General features: G+C 34.0%; 1 pseudogene; it reads left to right on the plus strand.

Annotated features, from left to right (window-relative positions):
* The first annotated feature begins 671 nt into the window (after window positions 1-671).
* On the plus strand, window positions 672-11,738 carry LOC143058185 (uncharacterized; annotated as a pseudogene).
* Window positions 11,739-26,268: the final 14,530 nt, after the last annotated feature.

Genomic DNA, 26,268 nt, shown 5'->3' on the forward strand with positions numbered 1-26,268 from the left:
AATCTCTGTTCCTTTACCTATGCCTATAGCTATGTCAACCCCTATCAATCATAACTTGATATTTTTAAACCTACCTTATAGACAGGTTTTTTCGATTATCCCCCTTAGTTAGAGACACGACTCCTAAGTGTCGTCGTAAACAGCGCCGCCATTACAACCGTGAAAAAATTGTAAACAAGCCTTTATTGTCAATCGATCTTAACGAAGAAAATCAACATAATGTCAACAGTAGCAAAAGAATGGAAACCTCCGGGTGTTGATAAAGTCAAAACATAGATTGACGACATGCGTGTATGGCCAAAAATGATGTACGGAGATATTTACAACGTACTTGTGGAGTCGAAATCAGTTGACGGTCAACAAATGAAAAACTTTAAAAGCCTTCAAAGCTTTAACTATTTTCAAAGTGGAAACGTTGGTGTAACAACGCATTATATTAACAATAATAAGACAATTATGTTTAAAGGATAAGTAAGATTGTCTCAAACAGTATCAAGAACAGATGAGGTATTTGTACTTTGTAATGAAGATGGTTCAATAGTAAACGAGTGGTGTTCGTGTATGGCTGGTCAAGGCCATACATGTAGTCATGTTGGGGCTGTTTTGTGGAAAATTGAACATGCAGTTCGAAACAATTTGAAAGGTGTAGCATGCACGGATGAAAATGCAAAATGGAATCGTGGAACAACAAGAAATGTGGAACCAAAGCAGGGGAAGATATAATGGACAGTGACGAAGATAATAACATACCAGGTAGTCGGGATACACCAATGTATACATTGGATAGAGAGTTTAAGGAAGCAGTTAACAGTTCTAACCTACTTCCTTTATTCAGCATCAAAAGAACGACGGCACGTTAAAGTTTTACATGTAAACCTTTCACTAAGGATATAATTCAAGAAGATCATGGCGATCATACAGCCTTAGACTCATGCGGAAAGTGTTCTAATTTCGTAAATAAGTACATTTCTCTCACCCCTGCTAAGGTCCAAGAGTTACATATGAACACCAAAGGACAGAGTGGAAGTGTGTTGTGGAAGGATGCCAGAAAAATACGCCTTACAGCTAGCAGTGCTAACAAAGTTCCAATAAAGGAAACCACAGATTTCTCTGCATTTATCAGAGAACATTTGTACCCTACGTTTACAGGGAATAAGTTTACACGATATGGTAATGAGCAAGAACCTTTTGCGAAAAAATATTTACAGTCCGAGGGCCATAATGTTATTGATCACGGGATGTATGTGTCGTTGACAGAAAATTGGCTATCAGCTAGTCCGGATGGCATAATGAATGGGGACACTATACTGGAAGTAAAATGCCCATTTCCTATTGCCAACAAATGGAATTGTTTAGACGAACTAATTGCCAATACAAAATATGATGTAGAAAAAAATAGTGAGGGGATTTATGTATTGAAGAAAAAAGAGAGCCTACTTTATGCAAATATAATTAACAATGTTTTGTACCGGGTTACATAAAGCTAAAATTTGTATTTGGAGAAGTCCAGATGATAACATTTTTATAGATATAGCTTTTGATGAAGATTATATTCAGCAACTAGTTCGCAGATTAGGGACGTTCTATTCTAATAAAATGCTGAACAGAATAGTCGATGAGATTGACAACGATCGTCTTGTACTAAGTAGAATATTTAGAAATTTTATGAAATAATTAAAATTGCACAAGCTGATTAAATTATTTCTATTCTTTCGTTTAATTTAACTTAGGTTAAACCTTTCACATGTTCATTTTAAGTAGTGACACTTCCTTTTTTAAAATTTGACAAATATAAACATAAAACGGAATAATTTTGGATACATTTTGGAGTCAATAAGAACAGATTTATGTATGTACATTTGAATCATTAAACAGTGACAAACAAATGTAAAGAAGAATAAAATTATGTTTTATTTTTAATTTTTTTTTACTGTAATCAGTTGTAGTGCATGTATATGTACAGGTGTGGTTGCCAATAAGAAAACTTCAATAAGTATCAACAAAATAAGCAAAACAACAATGTTAACTAATATACATGTACAAATGTATGTCACCAGTCTTCAACAATGAGCCCCCCTTATGTACAGGTGTGGTGTGATTGCCAATAAGACAACTTCAATTATAAGTATCAACAAAAAAAGCAAAACAACAATTTTAACAAATATACATGTACAAATGTATGTAACCTAAGTAAACAGTCTTCAATAATGAGCCCCCCCCCTCCTCCCCCCAGAAAAGCATATTTGAAAAATAATTTTACTTAAAGCTACATGTTGCATTCACTGATGAATTGTCCTGCATTATACAACTAACATAGGTATATTTATTGAAATAGAAACTCATTCATGCACTATATATATATAGCTATTTAGTTTAGTAAATATTATGCCTACATTTGTATTTATAAATGTATACATGTATCGGACTGGTATGACACATAGTGATGATTGATTGTTTTTTAATGTCCAGTGGCAAATATCAATTGAACTATAATGTGTTAGGTTAATAACAGAATTGTACACATGAGACCAAGTCAAAATAAACTATCTGAATAAAGAACTTAAATTTCAGCAAATTCATCAGGTTCTCTTATTAAGTCTGATCTTAAGTGTACAAGGGCTGAACATACAAGATGAATGTCATCAAAGTTTTTCAAGGAGGACACTGGAACAGTACTACTTAGAATTTTGAAAACTTTAATTACTTCATTATTAAGTTGTGGTTTACATTTTGTAAAGGCTGGAATATTCCGTTTGACTCTGAGTGGGAAAAGTAAATCATCAATTGTGAAACCCCTATCTGCCATCACCTCGTCTCCTGGCAAAAGATACTGACACAACCCACGTTTTTCTACTATGAATTTATCACTTGCCCTACCTCCAAAAGCCCGAGATATAAACATTATATGTCCATGAGGTGCAATGCCAACAAGATATTTTGCAGTATTATGTGACTTGTAGTTACTATAAGTCTCTGACCTACTCTTAAGATTTGTTGGTCTCTGTATAAATGTCTCAGCACAATCACAGTTGTACGAGGATAATTTTCCCGAATGATTCGGGAATACAAGCTCGAATTGTTTCTCTTGGAAGCCAAACAACCAAGCCTTTAAGTTGTTCAGCAGGAATTGGCATCCAAGAATTAAATAATTTACATGCCAAACTTTTTGAAATACCAAAGCGACGTCCTAAATCATCAAATATCAAATGAAGTTTTAACCTCATCAGTACAAGCAAAAGCTGATCTGCAATATCTAGTTGAAAATTGAATTGATTGTCTGCACGTAGTTATTCCACTAAAGTAAAAAAAAACTCGGTTACACCAGTATATAATAAGGCATCACTGTCAGTCACAATGTTCGTATTTGCTGGCATGGTCCCCCCTTCTATTTTACTCTGAACACCTTTCTCCTCGGTCAATAAAAGTTTTGTCTGAGTTGATGTTGTCTGCATGTCTGACCATTTTTTAGCATAGGGATGGTCGTCATGAATAAGAAAGTCAGTCTCATCATACTGGGTAGCTTCAGTTACAGTTTCAGGATAAGCTACATTAAAACTACATGTAGCCTCGGGATACGTTTCATTGTCATTATTTACAGAAATGTCTAGAGCTTCAAAACCAGTAGAGTCCGACACATTATCGTCACCAGAATCATTCACATAACTTAATTTTAGCTTTTTCACAGCCGTTTCACGACGTGCTAACTTGCGTCTGCCGGGTGTAACTTTACTGTCATAACCAAGTTTTAATTTTGGAAACGGATTTCTTTTTGACGGTGCACCATCAAGAAAATGTTCGGAACATACATCAACATGTTTTGGCAAAGTTTTTCTGTTAATTGATTGTTTTTATCCACTCGAGTTTTGTTAATTCGTCAGAAGGAATCAAATGAAATTTGTATGGGATCAAACAATGACAGTCATTGTGCAACTCGTTGTGTAATTCACACATTGATTTTTTCCACATCTGGAGTTTTCTACTATTATTTGTATAACTATTAACTGCAGAAGAATTGCCTTCACCTTTTTTATAACTTTCGGCGCTATCCATAGTAAAATAAATTATTAAATGAAAGAAACACAAATGTAAACAGAAAATCGATAATGTTTTGATCAATGCACGTGCTTTATTTTTCAAGGTTGTAATGGCTGACCGGTCACGTGAGAGGTTAATGGATGCGCCCATGTTTTCTAGGTCAGTTGTAGATAAACACGTCAATACACATACGTTTATCTGATGCAATGTCCAGTCTTGAACCCTAATCATTAGTCCAAATTAATGCTGTTCGACAAAATGTAATCAAATTTATAAGCTGCAAAATCAATTTTTCAAGTATGCAGTAAAAATCAAAATGAGAACAAACCCACAACCTCTTGAGAAATCATACTTCGCAGATCATTAACATCAATGACACAACAGTAAATTTTCATGAAATTGGGAATGATACAGAGAATGTGTGAAACTGAAAGAGACAACAACCCAATTAAAGAGCTAAAAACATCCCAATGCCACCAAGCACAACGGCTACTTTTTCTTGTTACACTGAGTAGGGATATATAAAAAAGAAGATGTGGTATGATTGCCAATGTGACAACTGTCTACAAGAGAGCAAAATGTCACAGACATTAACAACTATAGGTCACCGTACGGCCTCAAGAATGAGCAAACCATATACCGCATAGTCAGCTATAAAAAGACAGTGTAAAACAATTCAAACGTTAGTTTTTTGTCTTAGTTAGAATTTCTTTTCAGAAACATTCTTTTTAGTGACAATCAAATTATTTTTATCATTTTTTTTTCTGAATTGAAAACTATAGGTATTGGGAGATCTCATTCTGGATTCCGAATTTTTTTCTCTGCTTGACCACAATTTTTTTTCATCATCAAATTTGTAATCAGAATACATTTGTAAGATATAAACATAACACACCTTTTTAATTTTAATATTCAACTTCATATAGTATTTTTTAGAAACTGGCCTCTAATTTTAATATGTCTTGCTTCATGGTCACCTTAAAAAAAGTCAATTAAATTTAAATTATCATGATTATAGTAATCTGTTATACTATATAAAATTAACAACTATATGCCACTGTTCTGCCTTCAACAATGAGCCAAGCCAATACCCCCTAGTCAAACATAAATGTTCCTGAAATGACAATTGTAAAATAATTCAAACCAGAAAACTTAATGCTAATCAATGTAGAAACAAAGCAATGAAAAAAAAAACGAATACTTTACACAGCAACAAACAACAACCACTGAATAACAGGCACATACATACAGTATGTGGCACTGTTAAACTTGTACTAAAGTATGGTCCCAACCCTCCACTGATATTGGACAGTGGTGTAACAGTACAATATAAACCAAACTGTTAAATCATGAAAAAAGAGGCTGAAATCATTAGATGGATACAAATAAAAATAAATCTCTAGATCTCTCGATTTGTTAAAACGACACGAATGGCCCCGTCTCAAAAAATTGAAAAAAAATCTGCAATTTCAATAACACATGTAGACACAAACACTATATTCTCACATATCAAAAATCAGCTCAAAATCTGAAGGCGTAAAGAAAAAAGTCTGCATAAGTGTGATTTTCAACAATTTTCGAAGTCATTAACCCTTAACTTTGGCAAAAATCAGGGGAGTCAAACTAAACCTAAACTTGATGTGCAACTCGTCATGGTAAACTCACATACCAAAAATCAGCATCATATCTGAAAGCGTTTAGAAAAAAGTCTGCATCACTGTAATTTTCAAATATTTATGAAAGTCCAAAGCCTGTACTTTTGAACAGATATCAAATATCCCCCAATAACATTTTATATCTGTTTAATTACACTGAATAAATTTTGATTGAAACTGTCTGTAGAGAGAAGGGAAATCGTAGTAATACGTGAATTATACATATATACAAGTTACTAAGTGCTGTCTTCTTGCCATGGTATCTACATGTATGTTAAACGTCATTGTTATTCCATCATTAAATCATTCATTTGTGTAGTCTTTTTTTCCACTTTATATCTGACATTTTTGTTGTTAAAGTATTCTGTTTAACTCCATTAATAGTGCTTAACCATGTTGTCTTTAAATAAACGTGATAAAGTTAAAAAGGTTCTTAATAATTTTGGTGGGAAGACGCTCGCGAGGGTAAAAGAGGAATATCGAAAATGGTAAATACCATGGTTATGTGAGGCAAAATCACCGGCAGTGGTGAAAAACAGGCAAATTCGTTTGAAATGAAGAACAAATATAAGAATATGAGAAAAATATACTGGCTATCAACCAATCAAAATCTAACATTGTTATATAAGGTATAATTACATACCAAACAAAGTTATCATGTTACTCATATTAAGACAGAAACTAAGAATACTATATTTTTTCAAGTGGTCGATCAGTCACTGAACCATTAAAATGAGGTCAAGGTCAATGGACATGTGACATATTAAAACTCAATAACATAAGACATCTATATACAAAGTATGACAGATCCAGGGATTCTACCTTCTTAAATATAAAGCTTTTAAGAAATTAACTAGTACCACCCCATGTAACTATCCCTGTGTCGAGCTTCTGCAACAAAAGTCGGAAATTTAATACTTCTCTCAAGAAAAAACAAAACAAAACAACATTTATTCTCCTTTATATATATTCAAGTGTTTTAGGGGAGTTTCAAGCTCTAAGTTCCCACCTACAACCATTTCTTTAATTGAAATATAAGTTATTATCCTGACTGTCGAATATGACTGATGGTAATGAAAGTATTAACAGCTACCAGAACAATACAATTATTAATAAACTCACAAAATTACAAAAGAAAAATATAAATATCATCAAGAAGTGCTTAAAACAAATTAGAAATTTTTCAAATTAGTTACTTTTTTTTCTACAAATGTAGTACCTTAAATCAATTTCACAGCTACATTCAAACAAAAACTTCTATATACTACTATGCAACAATAATGTATAAATGATAACTGTTGATTAAGAAAGCCATACAGCATGTCAGTGTCTTGCAGTTATAAAACTAAAATTTTAAGAAAATTATTGAAAATTGACTACGAAGGGCAATAACTCCTTAGGGGATCAATTGACTATTCTGGTCTTACTGACTTTTTTTAGTTCTTACTTTGCTGTACATTATTGCTGTTTACAGTTTATCTCTATCTATAATAATATTCAAGATAATAACAAAAAACAGCAAAATTTCCTCAAAATTACCAATTCAGGGGCAGCAACCTAACAACCGATTATCCAATTCATCTGAAAATTCCAGGGCAGATAGATCGTGACCTGATCAACAATTTTACTTCCTGTCAAATTTGTTCTTAATGCTTTGGTTTTTGAGTTATAAGCCAAAAACTGCATTTTACCCCCATGTTCTATTTTTAGCCATTGCGGCCATCTTAGTTTGTTGGCTGAGTTACCGGAAACATTTTTATAACTAGTTACCCCAATTATGATTATGGCCAAGTTTGGTTAAATTTGGCCCAGTAGTTTCAGAGGAGAAGATTTTTCTAAAAGATTACTAAGATTTACGAAAAATGATTAAAAATTGAATATAAAGGGCAATAACTCCTAAAGTGGTCAACTTACCATTTTGGTCTGGTTGACTTATTTGTAGATCTTACTTTGCTGAACATTATTGCTGTTTACAGTTTATCTCTATCTATAATAATATTCAAGATAATAACCAAAAACAGTAAAATGTCCTTAAAATTACCATTTCAGGGGCAGCAACCCAACAACGGAATGTGCGATTCATCTGAAAATTTCAGGGCAGAAAGATCTTGACCTGATGAACAATTGTATTTCATGTCAGATTTGCTCTAAATGCTTTGGTTTTTGAGTTATAAGCCAAAAACTGCATTTTACTCCTATGTTCTATTTTTAGACATGGCGGCCATCTTGGTTGATTGGCTGGGACACCGGACATATTTTTTTAAACTAGATACCCCAATGATGATTGTGGCTAAGTTTGGTTAAATTTGGCCCAGCAGTTTCAGAGGAGAAGATTTTTGTTAAAGATTACTAAGATTTACGAAAAATGGTTAAAAATTGACTATAAAGGACAATAACTCATAAAGATGTCAACTGACCATTTTGATCATGTTGACTTATTTGTAGATCTTACTTTGCTGAACATTATTGCTGTTTACAGTTTATCTCTATCTATAATAATATTCAAGATTATAACCAAAAACAGCAAAATTTCCTAAAAATTACCATTTCAGGGGCAGCAACCCAACAACGGAATGTCCGAATCATCTGAAAATTTCAGGGCAGAAAGATCTTGACCTGATGAACAATTGTACTCCTTGTCAGATTGCTCTAAATACTTTGGTTTTTGAGTTATAAGCCAAAAACTGCATTTTACCCCTATGTTCTATTTTTACCCATGGCGGCCATCTTGGTTGGTTTGCCGGATCATCGGACACATTTTTTTTTAACTAGATACCCCAATGATGATTATGGCCAAGTTTGGTTAAATTTGGCCCATTAGTTTCAGAGGAGAAGATTTTTCTAAAAGATTACTTAGATTTACGAAAAATGATTAAAATTGACTATAAAGGGCAATAATTCCTAAAGTGGTCAACTTACCATTTTGGTCTGGTTGACTTATTTGTAGATCTTACTTTGCTGAACATTATTGCTGTTTACAGTTTATCTCTATCTATAATAATATTCAAGATAATAACCAAAAACTGTAAAATGTCCTTAAAATTACCATTTCAGGGGCAGCAACCCAACAACGGAATGTCCGATTCATCTGAAAATTTCAGGGCAGCAAGATCTTGACCTGATGAACAATTGTATCTCTGTCAGATTTGCTCTAAATTCTTTGGTTTTTGAGTTATAAGCCAAAAACTGCATTTTACTCCTATGTTCTATTTTTAGACATGGCGGCCATCTTGGTTGGTTGGCTGGGTCACCGGACATATTATTTTAAACTAGATACCCCAATGATGATTGTGGCTAAGTTTGGTTAAATTTGGCCCAGCAGTTTCAGAGGAGAAGATTTTTGTTAAAGTTAACGCAGGACGTCGACGGACGACGACGACGGACGACGCCGGACGCCAAGTGATGAGAAAAGCTCATATGGCCCTTTGGGCCAGGTGAGCTAAAAAACTTAAAAATTGGTTAATGAAAGGAAACATTTATAGAAAAATCATTACACAATAACAAAATTTATATACATAGATATATAATGTAAACTTTTATTTTGAAAATTGGAACTAACAAGAATCTTAAGTAGAAAAATCACATCCCATCCTTACTATGGATTACCCCGCTTTGGTCATATGTACATGTTTTTTGTTTTGTTTTCAGACAAAAGAACTATTAAGGAATATTTTCCAGTTTTTTTAAACAGAAAAGGAGAAAAATAAGCCATGGGCAATACAGAATCCAATTAAAAGATTAGTGAAGGCAACAGGTAAAATTAACTTAAAAAAAAATCTTATTAAGAAATAAAATTATTTGCATAAAAAAATCAACAATTATGATTTCAAAGCAGACAAACTTTGTTTGAGACCTGAATCATAGGGATCTTGAGCCAGTTGAGGTCAAGACATCAACAGCAACATTTACAGGTATTACAGCTCACTGTAAATACACATCAACAATTAAACATGAAAATGATGCAAGGGTCAGGTGTACCATTGGAAATAAATTCAGTTCCTATCCTTCCACATACATGACATACACCGAATATAGTAATTTTAAATGAATTACGTGTATATTAAAATGATAAATTTCAGAAAATGTTATTGGGTCAAATGTATAATTTTTTTAAGTGCGGATAAGAAAACTTGAAATATGTTGTCAAGCTATGCAAGTCGAACAACAATGTGTTATGATTATGCAAACAAGAAGATAAATAAATGTCCCCAATCACCTTGAATACACTCTATACAATTATATACAAGTTTTTTCTATCATTTTTATGTTATATGCTGAAATACATAAACAATTGAAATTTCAGGGATTAAACCCACTACAATTAGAAGATACGTCCATACAGATGCCAGCGATGATGCTGTGCAGGATGTGGTGAAGGCAGTTCATAAGGCTGCTGTCCAGAAAACTGTCGAGAAGAACCGGAAGTTGAATGATTTCGACAAAGGTGTGGTGAGAAGGAACATCTATGATCTGCACAAGAAATCCCAGTCAGTGACCATGCCAAGTCTGCAGCAAGCTCTGAAAAAGAAAGACATTGACGTTTCCATTTCAACAGTGTCCGGAACATTGCGTTTACTGGGGTTTCGGTAATTAATTTCATTCATTATGTTTGGACTTAATCTATTATTTTGTAGAACATGTATCTTAAATCATCTCTTTTTACATGCTTAATTATCAATTGTATATACACACAAGTCTAAATTGAAAAACAACTTTCAAATATAAAAAGGAAGATGTGGTATGATTGCCAATGAGACAACTCTCCACAAAAGACCAGAATGACACGAAAATTAACAAGTATAGGTCTTCATCAATGAGCAAAGCCCATACTCAGCTATAAAAGGCTCCCGAATCACAATTGTTGTAAAACAATTCAAACGTGAAAACTGACAGCCTAATTCAAACCTATGGTTGTGTTGCATAAAAACCTATATTTTTGTACATGTGCATGTAAACAAATTTCTTGTTAGAGGTGTCTAAATACAACAAAAACAACATAAAAATCAGTGATTCCAAAATATGAAACACTTATATAACTTGGAGTAATGAAATATTTACCTGCATTAAATACACATTTCAGTATTGAAAGACATCTATACATCTTGGAAATATTGCTGTGTAGTCATCAGCAAAATTGTCTGAAAACAAATAAACCACAATTACAATTTATAGCTACAAGTTATTAAACATATTGAAATAAAATCTAATGCATCACTCACTTTTGTAATATGTTCCATTTAAACATAAACCTGCAGAAGTCTCTATTAAAATGTGGTAACCTCTTAAACTGACAAATATAGAATGTTATTGACACCCATCTGTAATTGGGATTTAAAAGTATGTTCTCTGCGCCCCATGTTACATGTATGTTTAAGTGTAACCCTTAAGTGTTATGGAATTGTGAATGTTTCTATTTATATGATTATTTTTTTTAGGTTCTACATGAATACGTCAAGCCGAGGATTTGTGTCGGAGAGGGAGGACATCGTTTTTTTTAGAATGGCATATCTTCGTAAGATACGTAAGTTTAGGCAGAAGGGTCGTCATATTGTATATCTAGATGAGACTTGGCTGAACACTAATCATGTAGTAAAGGGTGACTGGCTGGATGTTCCCAGCACGTCCATGTCTGTCTTTGAGACCCACTGTAAAGGTACCCATCGGAAAGTACCTTCTGGCAAGGGTACTAGATTGATAATCTTAGATGTTGGCTCCTTTCAACAAGGCCTAATCCCCGGATGTCGTCTTACATTTGAGTCGAAAACCAACAGCTCTGATTATCATGACGAGATGAATAAGGAGCACTTTACAGAGTGGTTCAGAGAAACACTTCTCCCTAAACTGCCTCCTCGGTCTGTAATCATAATGGACAATTCTCCGTATCACAGCCACTTAGATACTGACTCAAGGGTACCAAACACTAGCAGCAACAAGTCAGAGATCTCGGCATGACTGGAGAAGAGCATTGTACAGTATGATAAGAAAATGAAAAAGGCCGAGCTGCTTGATTTAGTGAAGCAAAAAAAAAAAAAAAACCTAGGTATATAATAGATGCTCTTTCATCAGCTAATGGCCATGAGATTTTACTCACACCTCCTTATCATTGTTAGCTCAATCCCATCGATATGGTTTGGTCTTACTTAAAAGGCAATGTAGCTAGATTCTTGTTGCAAGAAAAAAGACATTATCAAGCTTTTTGAGGAGGCCAAGTCCCATATCGATGCGGAGCGCTTGGCTAAATTTGAGACTCACGTGGAAAGGGAGTTTGAGGAAAAGCTCAGGAAACTTGATGGCATCAGAGACGAAGACGTGTGGTGATTGACATGACGGACGATGACAGCCAAGACAGCCAAAGGACAATTTCTTACATGTTTTCAGAGAGGGAGGAGGAGGGGAATGACGTTGAAAATGACAATGACTTTTAGGACACCCTCTCTGATACCATCAATGATGCTGATGAGATTTTGTGCAATACCTGTGGTAGCAATGAACCACCCAAGCCTATTCGAAAGGACAAGTACATATCCTGGTTTCAGTGTGATGCTTGTGATCAGTGGGTACACAACAGGTGTTGCACAAAACCTGCTCTTGCGAAGAATGTCTGCCTTCGCTGCTTCTCCATTTTTAACCACAGGAACCTCAGTGAACCACTAAATTCGACACTGGAAGAAATGGAACAGTGATGTCTTTCTTTCATGCCAGTAAAATAGTAATGGATTGCTATAACTGGCTTAGTTGATCCGTGATTAGTGGTGGACAGTGGGAAAATAGAATATTTTTAATTTGAATTACCACAAAAAAAATGTTTCCTCCCTACACTTGCACTTTAAAACTTGTTTAATGTTTTAGTTATTTCCAATCATTTATTTTAAAGAAAGTGTTGGTACATGTACATGCAACTATTTTACTGGCAGTTTCAGAACTGATACAGCTTTATACATGGGAACTGTCTACATTTCTTTACAGACTAGAATGCCTTTCTTAACATACCTTTGTTTAATCTTCAGTTACTGATTCTTTGATAAGAGTTTCTGGACAGTTAGTTGAGTGATTGCTATCAACCCATCCTGTATACATTGAATTAACATCTGTGATAAAGTTTCAACATGTGATATACCTTATTTTCAACAACTGTGATATACCGTTAATTCCAACAACTGTGATATTTAGTTCCAACAACTGTGATATATATTTATTCTGATTGTACATTTTGTAAATACATGCAGTTCAATTATCATGTTTATGTTAAAGATATCTATTTTTAACTGTGTTTATAAAATGTAATTGAATTTTAATGTTTAATGTTGGTTAAGTTTTTAATTTTAACTTGTTGTTCATGTTGTTACACCAATATATATAAATATATATATATATATATATATATATATATATATGAGTCTGAAAGATTGTGTAACAATACCGATAAATAGATGGAAAACAAAACACTAAAAAGTGTTGAATATCATTGCACAAAGATGGAAAAACTGAACAGATGATATAAATTATACAATAATTGCAAATATTTCGGCTCAACAAATGGCCTTCTTCGGTGACAAAAGTTTTAACAATAATGAGATATAATGTATAAGGTGTAAACATAGATCACTAATAATACAGGTAAGTTTTGGTCGATTGATTTTAATCCAAAATCCTGAATATAATAATATTAACACTAGACTGTAAATTTAATTATTTCTTTCTATTGATTCCATCTGGATGGAGGACACCCAGTGTTTTTATCCAAAACCTCTCCCGATTTTCTCTTTGCCTATTTTGCCATGTACAATCCTGTTCGATCACAAGGATCTTCATGTGATCAAAATCTTTCAGGTTGTGATCTGGTAACCTGAAATGTTGGCTGACAGGAATGTACGGTTTTTTTGTGAGGTCACTCCTGTGGCCATTGAGGCGTTTGTGAAATGGCTGCATAGATTCACCAACATATTGGAGACCACATCTAGGACACTCAAGAACGTAAATCACGTTTGAGCTTTTGCAGTTGACATTGCAAAAGATCTTGTATGTCTTTTCTGTGGTCTTACTGTGAAATGTTGATGAATGCTGCAATTGGTTGCAACATTTGCAGCGCTTGTCCCCACAAGGCTGACAATTACCTACAGTATGGTTAGGTTTGGAAAGGTCAGCACGGACAAGTATATTTCTCAGGCTGTTAGGTTGTTTGAAGGCAATCATGGGAGGCTCAGGAAAGATTTTGGATAACTTCGAATGTTTCTCGATTGCTGTCCAATGATCGCGAATGGTCTTGAAACTATTTCTCAGGCATGGATGGTAGGTGAGCACACATGGGATTCTTTTACTTTTCTGTTTATCTTTGTAAGTTAGCAGACTGCTTCTGGGGATGGATTCCGCTTTTTGAAAACTATTTTTGATGTTTTTGTGTTTATATCCCCTTCTTTTTAAATGTCCTTTAAGCTGCCCCAGACGTTGTTTTGCAGTGTCTTCAGAGGAGCAGATTCGCCTTATTCTGAGAGCTTGGCTGTATGGAATGCTCTTCGTGCAGTGTGGAGGATGGCAACTTTCAGGCGACAAGTATTGATGAGTATCTGTAGGTTTAGAGTATATATCTGTGTTTATTATACCTACAGAGAGGGTGCTAGATGTATCAAGGAAGTTTATGGTGGAATTAGATGTTTCGTGGGTGAATTTGATGGTAGGGTGTTGATTGTTAGCATTTGTTATAAAAGTTTCTAATTTTTGGTCTCCCTTGTCCCATTTCATGTCAACGTCATCAATAAATCGATACCAGGAAAGCGGTTTTTCGATGGAGCACTCCAGCAGTTGCTTTTCAAATTTACCCATGAATATATTGGCATAAGATGGAGCCATTTTTGTACCCATAGCAGTGCCATTTGTCTGTAAATAGTGTTCTCCTTGGAATGTGAAGTTGTTCTTTTTCAAGACCATAGTAAGCATTTCAACTAAGCAATCAGTAGGTGGAATTTTAGGAGATCGAGAGTCCCAAACTTCTCTACATGCTTCAATACCATCCGCATGGGGAATATTCGTATAGAGAGAGGTGACATCCATAGTGACAAGAGTAGTATTGGCAGGTAGAGGGTTTAAATCCTGCATCTTTAGTAAGTAATCTGTAGAATCTTTAATAAAAGATGGCAAGTTTTCTACATGTGGTCGAAGATAGTAATCAACGAATTCGGATATTTTTCGGTGGGATGACCATTAGCTGAGACGATTGGTCTACTTGGGTTACCAGGTTTATGAATTTTAGGGAGCAGGTAGAATCGCCCAGGTTTTGAATTTTCAGGTTTTAAATATTTGAAAGTATCTATATCAATGATGTTATTGTCACACATTTCCTTTAAACATTCTGTTATTTCCTCGCTGAATTGGAGGGTGGGGTCCGAATTAAGTTTTTTGTAAAACCGGTCATCATCTAATTGGCGAATGGCCTCTAGGACATAGTTAGATTTGTCCATGACGACAACTGCACTCCCTTTGTCTGCAGGTTTAATAACAATGTCGTCATTATCTCTCAAATTTGTCAAAGCCACACGTTCATCAGGTGTTAAATTATCATAGGTCTGATTGTTTATTTTTACATTTGTAAGTATATCCGTTTTAACATTGTCTATAAATGATTCTAAGGTGGTGTCTTTGCTTGGTTTAGGGACCCAGTTGCTTTTCTTTCTAAATCTATATTCATTGGAGTCATCAGAGTCACTATCTGAGGTGGTGCTATCGTCCTCTTTCGATGCAAAATGTTCCTTGATGCGGAGGCTCCTGGCAAAATAATCCAGTTCCTCAGACAATTTAGTATCATTCACTGGACCAGGGACTGGACAAAAGTTTAGGCCTCTGGATAGTAATGACGTTTCGTCCTCAGTAAGTTGTTTGCTGGAAAGATTAACAACGGTATTGGTCTTGTTGCTGAGGATTTGAGGTCTACGTCTAAAATGTCTGTTTTTGGTTTTATTATTCTTTTTTTCTTTTGTACTAATGGATGGGAAAGAAGTACCATCCCGTTGAAATTTGCATCTTTGTCTGGAGCGGAGAGTGGCGGTCTTAGTGTTGGTTATATCGCTCAGGCGCTCTTGGATGTTCTCGAATTCGCTTGCTGTTAGATCTGTTTTGCAAGCCTGAGACAAGGAGTCAAATTGACGTGTTAGGTTTTTAAGATGTTCAATACAGTGTTCTCTAAGGAGAGCGATATAACCAACACTAAGACCGCCACTCTCCGCTCCAGACAAAGATGCAAATTTCAACGGGATGGTACTTCTTTCCCATCCATTAGTACAAAAGAAAAAAAGAATAATAAAACCAAAAACAGACATTTTAGACGTAGACCTCAAGTCCTCAGCAACAAGATCAATACCGTTGTTAATCTTTCCAGCAAACAACTTACTGAGGACGAAACGTCATTACTATCCAGAGGCCTAAACTTTTGTCCAGTCCCTGGTCCAGTGAATGATACTAAATTGTCTGAGGAACTGGATTATTTTGCCAGGAGCCTCCGCATCAAGGAACATTTTGCATCGAAAGAGGACGATAGCACCACCTCAGATAGTGACTCTGATGACTCCAATGAATATAGATTTAGAAAGAAAAGCAACTGGGTCCCTAAACCAAGCAAAAACACCACCTTAGAATCATTTATAGACAATGTTAAAACGGATATACTTACAAATGTAAAAATAAACAATCAGACCTATGATAATTTAACACCTGATGAACGTGTGGCTTTGACAAATTTGAGAGATAATGACGACATTGTTATTAAACCTGCAGACAAAGGGAGTGCAGTTGTCGTCATGGACAAATCTAACTATGTCCTAGAGGCCATTCGCCAATTAGATGATGACCGGTTTTACAAAAAACTTAATTCGGACCCCACCCTCCAATTCAGCGAGGAAATAACAGAATGTTTAAAGGAAATGTGTGACAATAACATCATTGATATAGATACTTTCAAATATTTAAAACCTGAAAATTCAAAACCTGGGCGATTCTACCTGCTCCCTAAAATTCATAAACCTGGTAACCCAGGTAGACCAATCGTCTCAGCTAATGGTCATCCCACCGAAAAAATATCCGAATTCGTTGATTACTATCTTCGACCACATGTAGAAAACTTGCCATCTTTTATTAAAGATTCTACAGATTACTTACTAAAGATGCAGGATTTAAACCCTCTACCTGCCAATACTACTCTTGTCACTATGGATGTCACCTCTCTCTATACGAATATTCCCCATGCGGATGGTATTGAAGCATGTAGAGAAGTTTGGGACTCTCGATCTCCTAAAATTCCACCTACTGATTGCTTAGTTGAAATGCTTACTATGGTCTTGAAAAAGAACAACTTCACATTCCAAGGAGAACACTATTTACAGACAAATGGTACTGCTATGGGTACAAAAATGGCTCCATCTTATGCCAATATATTCATGGGTAAATTTGAAAAGCAACTGCTGGAGTGCTCCATCGAAAAACCGCTTTCCTGGTATCGATTTATTGATGACGTTGACATGAAATGGGACAAGGGAGACCAAAAATTAGAAACTTTTATAACAAATGCTAACAATCAACACCCTACCATCAAATTCACCCATGAAACATCTAATTCCACCATAAACTTCCTTGATATATCTAGCACCCTATCTGTAGGTATAATAAACACAGATATATACTCTAAACCTACAGATACTCATCAATACTTGTCGCCTGAAAGTTGCCATCCTCCACACTGCACGAAGAGCATTCCATACAGCCAAGCTCTCAGAATAAGGCGAATCTGCTCCTCTGAAGACACTGCAAAACAACGTCTGGGGCAGCTTAAAGGACATTTAAAAAGAAGGGGATATAAACACAAAAACATCAAAAATAGTTTTCAAAAAGCGGAATCCATCCCCAGAAGCAGTCTGCTAACTTACAAAGATAAACAGAAAGTAAAAGAATCCCATGTGTGCTCACCTACCATCCATGCCTGAGAAATAGTTTCAAGACCATTCGCGATCATTGGACAGCAATCGAGAAACATTCGAAGTTATCCAAAATCTTTCCTGAGCCTCCCATGATTGCCTTCAAACAACCTAACAGCCTGAGAAATATACTTGTCCGTGCTGACCTTTCCAAACCTAACCATACTGCAGGAGTGACCTCACAAAAAAACCGTACATTCCTGTCAGCCAACATTTCAGGTTACCAGATCACAACCTGAAAGATTTTGATCACATGAAGATCCTTGTGATCGAACAGGATTGTACATGGCAAAAAAGGCAAAGAGAAAATCGGGAGAGGTTTTGGATAAAAACACTGGGTGTCCTCCATCCAGATGGAATCAATAGAAAGAAATAATTAAATTTACAGTCTAGTGTTAATATTATTATATTCAGGATTTTGGATTAAAATCAATCGACCAAAACTTACCTGTATTATTAGTGATCTATGTTTACACCTTATACATTATATCTCATTATTGTTAAAACTTTTGTCACCGAAGAAGGCCATATGTTGAGCCGAAATATTTGCAATTATTGTATAATTTATATCATCTGTTCAGTTTTTCCATCTTTGTGCAATGATATTCAACACTTTTTAGTGTTTTGTTTTCCATCTATTTATCGGTATTGTTACACAATCTTTCAGACTCATATAATTTTTCCTGTTTGTGTAGTATTGTCAATTTTGATGATCCAATACCTATTAAGTTTACTGGTTGGTAGATTCTTATAGACTCTATATATATATATATATATATATATGAAAAAGCACATGCATATTATATCATGTATCTTAAGTAATTAAATCATAATTTTTGTTTAAATACACTGTTGTATTGTTTTATTGAAAATGCGCTTTTTAATGTACATGTACATATATACGGCTATAGATTATGAGATGCATGTATAGCTAGAAAAATATGTAGAAGTATAACTATACATAAGAATTTTGCAAGTTAAAAGAAAAGAAGGGTTAAGATGGGGATCAGTTTTAACTTATAATTTATGATCATTGATGCATTAAGGGACTGAAAATGAAAAAAACATAATAGAACGTATTAGACGTGCATAGAAAGCTGTCAATGTTCAAAATTTGCACAATAGAAAATCTATTTCACACTTAAACATTGTCTCATTTTTTAATCTCGTATTATAATTTGTTATGTTTAAACATAAAACAGTTGATGTGATATGTATATGAATGAAACAGAAATTCAGCATAAAGAATATCAAAAATTGATTGGTTTTAGCTTTACTCTCAAGTCTGCATTAAAAAGTCAACATTCAGTCTTTAACAATATAAAAATAGATAGATGGCGTAACAATATATATAAAAAGAAGATGTGGTATGATTCCCAATGAGACAATTCTTCACAAGAGACCAACATGACACAGAAATTAACAACAATAGGTCAGTGCACAGCCTTCAACAATGGGCAAAGCCCATTCAGCATGGTCGGCCATAAAAGGCCCCGAAATGACAATGTTAAACATTTCAAAGAGAAAGCTAACGGCCTAATTAGTAAAAATTACAAAAAAGAAAAGAAAAAAAAATATGTAACACATAAACAAACGACAACCACTGAACTACTCCTGACTTGGGACAGGCACATTCATACATAATGTGGCGGGGTTAAACTTGTAAGCGGGATCCCCCCTAACCTAGGACAGTTAGTTGTATACCAGTACAACATAAGAACAAAATATAAAAATCAGTTGAAAAAGGCCCAACTCACCAGATGGACAAAAATGCTAGTGGACATGGTCGGGTACTTGTACATCACAACAACAAAGGACAATATGTCAAGTACAGGCAACTCTTGCAATGAACATTATAAGATGAACACATTCAGTCATCAAAGCTGTAAGCTGAGTACGTTTAATACATTTGTAACAGAAATGGCCACAAAAACATGCCAGTACAGCATATCAAATCAACCACTCTACTTTATTATCTGTGTGTATCCTCAAAGTCAAGAGTATCATGGAACTTACTTAGTTTTTTTTTTGTTGCTGTATAGAAGAGAATAATTAGTTCCCTTCCAAGGAAATTGAAGGGGACTTAGGTTTGCACTCAGCCTGTCTGTCTGTCTGTCCTTCCGTCAGTCAGTCAAATCAGTTTTCTACACTTTTTTCTTCATGCTTGGAAATATTGATTTAATATTTGGTATATAATTTAATCATGGCAAGTTAAAGAATAAGTTTGATATATATTCCATTCTGATGGTTGTGAGCAGAGTAATAGTCCTTGGACTTATAAAATTAAATAATAATTTTTCCACATTTATATTCGCCATGCTGGAGTATATGAAATTTATATTTGATATATAGTTTACACCATGACAAGTTATAGGTCAAGTCAGAATTTTGTTTCAGAACAATAAATTCTTAACTAGTATACGTAGGGGACAATGTATTTGCATAGTTGCCATGCAGTACTGTCAGAAATGTTTGATTTTATATTTAAAATTGCCTAAATTCAGGGCAGCCGCTCATAAATTTCAGGTACATGTATAAGATATATGTGTTTTGTGTTTGTTGGTTTGTACATTAATAAAGTCCCTAGATTTATCGTTTGCATGTTTTACACTTTCTCATGTCAGGGCCTTTTATACATATGTAACTGGCAATGCAGTATGATGACACACAGCTGCGAATGTCTGTTGTAAATCTCTTCGACTATCTTGGGCCAAAAATAAAATATTGTTTGTTTCCCCTCCAACCACCGACCCGGAAGATTCGCCGCGACTCGAAAAATTTTATTGGCCATTCTTGCCAAAAAAATTTTTTTTTGCTATGTTGGTTTTTGGTGATATCTTTCCGATGCTGTAGTAAACGTGTGTTGGTTTTTTGTAATACCTTTCCGATGCTGTAATCAACAAGCGTTTTAAATCAAGACATTTTTGCATTGAAGCGTCTAGTATATGATTCGGAATCAAGGAAAACAAACTACCTTGCTACACGATTTGTGTTGTGTGCAAGGGTGATATTTGAAAATAAAAAAATCTGAAGCATCTTTCAACCCACTGAGTGCACCTTGATTGGCTTTGTCTTTTACCTCTGTTCCTGTTTAAAGGATAAAATTTTTGAGTAAAAATGATCTGAATCGTGCTTTGAAATCAATCTATTATGTCTTCGACTTCGAACAGGTTGGGCACAAGTCAGAAAATGTTGGATACGTGAATTCCCTGCTTTCACCTCTTGTGTAAACAAGACCAGTTTAAATGTGTTTTTATTTTTCAATTTATGGCATGAAATTTACAAAAGGGTACGTTTTACGTTATAAATGCATCAGTTGAATTTGTAAATACTTAAAATATTCTAGGAACAACAAAACATACAAGTGAATCCTTGTTTTTTCTAGAACTAGAAAAAACATGCAAATCTTTTGTTTAGGAATTAATTGACCAAGCTGCATAATTCAGGTGCAACTGAACATAACTGAATTATGTTCACTGCTATGGAAAATTTGTATTCATTAAATTTTAATTCCCAAGTCATTTATTTAAGTCACTAACACATCTTTTTGTCATCTCATAATTGTTGATCAAGGTATGAATTGGTAATCAGGAATTGTTTTTTTTTGTGAGTTATGCATCAAATTAGACTTGAAATAAGCTTGATTTTTAACTAATTAAACACTTGCTTTCATTACACCTATTGTTATCATCACCTTCCTTAAACCATATCCTTATGAATGTCAGTTTAAAGAAATACCAGTGTATCATACACACAAGTGAAGGCAACAGTAGTATACCGCTGTTAAAAAAAGTCATAAATTGATTGAGAAAAAAAGTCCAGGTTACAAAATAAAAAAACTAGGGGAAAACGTTAACTATGAGGGAAAAACAACGAAACAATATAATACTGAAGTTCAACAAAAATACCAAAAAACCAACACTGCGATGCACCATAAAATGTTCATATTTTTTTTACAATTGACTCCACTGAAATAATGTACCATTGCATTGATGTATAAGGTGTCAGAACTAGGTTTGACCTACAGACATGTATAAACTAATTTTATCTAACAATGGTTGAGTCACTGTTTGCTAAATGATCTAGGTGGTGCAACTACTGCATCGCTGACCTTTCAACACAGACCATAACGTTGTGAAGTTTAATCCCTCACGTGACATCTGCACTCGTCTCAACCGAATGTCAATTGTTGACAGCCACAAAATAAAAAAAATAGTGCTGAAAGTGACTTGAATAACCATCAAACAACCAAACACATTATGTAGAGACTTTTTTTAAACAACGACCCGAAAAAGCGTAACGTTGAGTACAATTGTGTTCACATTTTGTAGATATCAAAATTATATACAATTTATTAATGTCTTTCAAGTTTGAACACGTACAGGTAAAAATTCACTCATGTGAAATATATCTGAAGAAATACAAATGTAAAACAAAAGATGAAAGATGTCGCACGCCAAACCCATTTTGCATATATTTTAAAAATTGAACAAACCTATACAACATATGTCACTAATAATTGTTTCACACCTACAGCATTCTTCGATTACATCTTTACAGGTAAAAATTCACTGATGTGAAATATATCTGAAAAAAATACAAATGTAAAACAAAAGATGAAAGATGTCGCACGCCAAACCCATTTTGCATATATTTTAAAAGTTGAACAAACCTTCACAACATATGTCACTAATAATTGTTTCACACCTGCAGCATTCTTCGATTACATCTTTAACTGTATGTATGGAACGCCATAACGGTCTTATAGTGTAAATATTTAATGTGCTGCGTAGCTTTGATTTTGTCCTGTCATTTCATCTTTATGTTACGTACAGATGCCTTTATTTCTGACAGTTCATCTTTGTGTTATGTCAAATTAATTAATGGTTTGGTCAATCAATGTGATATGTCATTTTCAAACTTTGTTGTGTGCTATAGGCAATACATTAAACTGGAACTACTATACGATTTGTGAATACCTCCAAATTTTATGATTAACCACTTTTACTTTCTTTCATATGTTGTGTGTATTCTACCTCCAATTCAGTTGATAATTGCATCTTGCCTCAAATGTGATTGTTGTGCTAAATTTTCTAAACGTTATGTTCTGATACATCATACTTAAATGAAATCTTCATAATATTATAGTCTAACGACTTTAGTTTATACATATGTATCTCCAGTGAAAAACATAATACATAATGGTATAGATCATATGCGTTTGAACAATTGGTAATCTCTGTTAGCATTTATTACGTTATGTGCAAATGCCTTTTAAATGTTTTACATTTGTATGTCCAAACACCCAACAGATTAGTTGCAAACACTTATAACCTTTTATATACAAAATGTTAAATTATGCATTAAAGATACTATTTTGGAATACTGTCTGTCAGGTGATATGGAAGATCTTCCTTCTGTTGATTTGTCATGTTATGATCAAACATTTTTTGAATATTGAAAATAAAGATTAGATCTTTTTCCATAATTTACAGCATAAGTAAATGCAAGGAGGAAAAGACTTTCACGCTTAAATTTATAAATAATATTCTACATTTACTATGTTGTTTCTTGTGTACTATTATTTGTCTGTTTGTCTTTTCAATTTTTAGCCATAGCATTGTCAGTTTATTTTCCATTTTATGATTTTGATTGTTCCTCTGGTATCTGTTGCCTCTCTTTTTGACGTCAACAATGATCAGATATTTAATTAATTAGCTTATTTGATAATTTGTTTTTGGTTTGTAAAAATGCAAATGCATGTATAATATAACATTGCATAGTGCATTACAATTATTAAAGTTGATTAAACATTCACAAACATAATCAATGTCTGAATATAAATGGATACCTTTTTTCTTCGTGTATGCAACAGATTGAAACAGAAAATCTAACTACTGTACAATACTAGTTCGTCAATGCAAGAAACTTGCTTTTTGAAAATATTAGTAAAGCCGAAAATTTTGAAATGCGACCCATCGAGGGCATTGCAACTTTTAAAGTTTATTAAACTTTAAAAACTTTAACCAATGTCTGAATACAAAATTATTCTAGCCAAGGGAATCAAAGTGCTATTGCATCATTCATGTATAGACAATGAACTCAGAGCATCATTTTTCCTGTAGCTCAACTATACCAGTGCATTTAAAACGCAATGCAAAAACAATCTTTAAAGAAAATATTAGCGAAAGAGTAGGCAATTGTTAGCATTTGCTTGGTTTGTATCAACAACCTTACACTTGCAGATTTTTACTATTTCGTTGGTTTTTAAAATATCAAAATAAATTTCGAATTCGAGTTTTTTCTTTAAAAAGCCAATACCAAAGTGATTTTGACGCGTTTTCCTTTTCACTATGACAACTGAGTTCAAATTGATCTTTCATACTCTGAACAACTGTGTTTACCAAACATCCCGTGTTTATAGAAGCTTCATCATCAATGAATGTAGGAGATTTAGAATTATTTCATCGTTTTGTTTAAGGGAGTATTCTTTAATGTTAGAATTGTGTTGATCAGTTTTTAGTTTTCAAGTTGTGTTTAGTAGGCTGTTGTTAAGTCATTCCGTCGTTTTTCATTTTTTCGTCATTGTGTGGAACACCACATGCGGGGTGATATTTTGATTTCGCCATTGTGAGATAAGTTGTACAATAATAGAAAAAATAACAAACGAACTTCTTTTTCGCGTCGAATCACGGCGAATCACACTTGACGTCACAGGATGCATTACGTCATTTGAAAAGACGGAACTTAACATATTTTCAGGGGTTAATGGGGCAAGAGAACATGCTTTTCGGACAATACAGTCGTCAAACGTCATAGCAATATCAAACTAGGGAACATGGGAATAAAAAGTTGCTAAGCAGGAGTCAAAAAGGGGGAGTAGCGGTAGTCTTGGAAGTGCAGGTGGAGTCAGAATGGGAGGGGGTTAAAAATTGGATAATCTGGGAAAATGGCTATTTTACTGATTTTCATTTTTAAGAAAATAATGATATATGCACAGAAAAAAAAATGATGATACCTGTGTGAAATATCTGTTGAGATGTTTTCTGGTTAAAAAAAAAACACGCATTGATTGTATAAATGGAGCCTTCAAGTTCATGAAAATGGCAGATGATACAGAAACAGCACAAACACACTTCATTTTTCATGTTATCTTGTTAACATCAATTTGTGTAAATGTCAATACTACATTATTGCTACATATGAATTCAACAAAAGCAAAGTACATGAATTAAAATGGACTAGGGTGCCACAGTTATATTCTATATAATGGTATATTTGGAAATTTCTGAGAAGAAAATGACACCCAAATTTCTTTTAATGTCGAATGGAAATGCTTACCATTCACAAGTAAACATTATTTCTTATTCATTTTCAATGTTGATCCTTTACTAATTGACTTTCATTTTTTTGTGGATAATATTCTTTCATTGCACAAACATTTACCGAATACCCAAGTCCACATTAACTACATCTCTTGTTTTTAAATCTGCTCTATGCAGGTTCATTGTTAAAACTTATAATTATTGTTCATCGTTAGTATTTGTTACAATGTATGTTCAAGAAAGGTAAAAGGGCTATTTTGAAGTGTCTCAAAACAGGTTTTCAGTCATTATGAGTTCTAGTAATAATTGTTAAAAGTCAATACGTTTAACAAAGATGTCAGTTTGTATGCGTGTTTTATACTTGTTAACTTGCAGATGTATTATTAACCACACGACACTTTTTTAGAATTTGTAGAATCATTAATATAATGTTGTTTATATATACATGATATATGCGATGTTAAGCAGCAGATTATGGACAGTACACGTTCTGTCGTGATATATATATAGTACCGACAACAAACTATTACATGCCCCGCTGCTAAAGTTGCTGTTTTTTTAAAAAAGTGGATAAATCATATATAATAACAACGCAATAATGCAAACAGATAACATGCAAGGCCAACATTAAAAATATCTTTGTTTCCCCTCCCCGACTGAGGTTATCAGGGTATGGGTAGGTAGGTAGGCAAATTATTTTATTTCATTTCTTGATATAATTGTTCTATATTGAATTTTTACAGAATTCAACAGGTAAGATAAGATAAGTCAAGAACAGTGGGTATAACCTGTATTCAGTGTACACCCCAGTTTTCTGATGTTTAAAACAGTATACAGGGACCTCCTTTTTCCTATTCATTTTATGGTATGAAATCTACAAAAGCACATATCCTTCATATGAACACTAAAGATTGAGCAACATGAACTCCAAACTTGGGGCGATATCGGGTGCTGCAGAAGGGTAAGCAGATCATGCTTCACATGTGGCATTCGTCGTGTTGCTCAATAAATGTTTTCAAAAAGAAAGCTTTATGATCGTTGTATTGTACCGTTATTTATATTTGTTAAAACAAGTATAATCAACGCCATGGATAGACAATTAATCATAATTTATTAATGCACGAATATTTTCAATTTTGAGGTAAATGACATGTTACAAAACTATATATACAATGATTGCTAATAATAATCAAACAGACAAAAAAATACACATATTTTCGTATGCAACCGGACGTACTTTAATTAAATAGTAAATGTCCGACAGCTAAGAGAACAACCGATAAATAATAAAGGAAT

This window comes from Mytilus galloprovincialis, chromosome 14 (genome assembly GCF_965363235.1).
Source record: "Mytilus galloprovincialis chromosome 14, xbMytGall1.hap1.1, whole genome shotgun sequence".
In the NCBI taxonomy this organism is placed as follows: domain Eukaryota; kingdom Metazoa; phylum Mollusca; class Bivalvia; order Mytilida; family Mytilidae; genus Mytilus; species Mytilus galloprovincialis.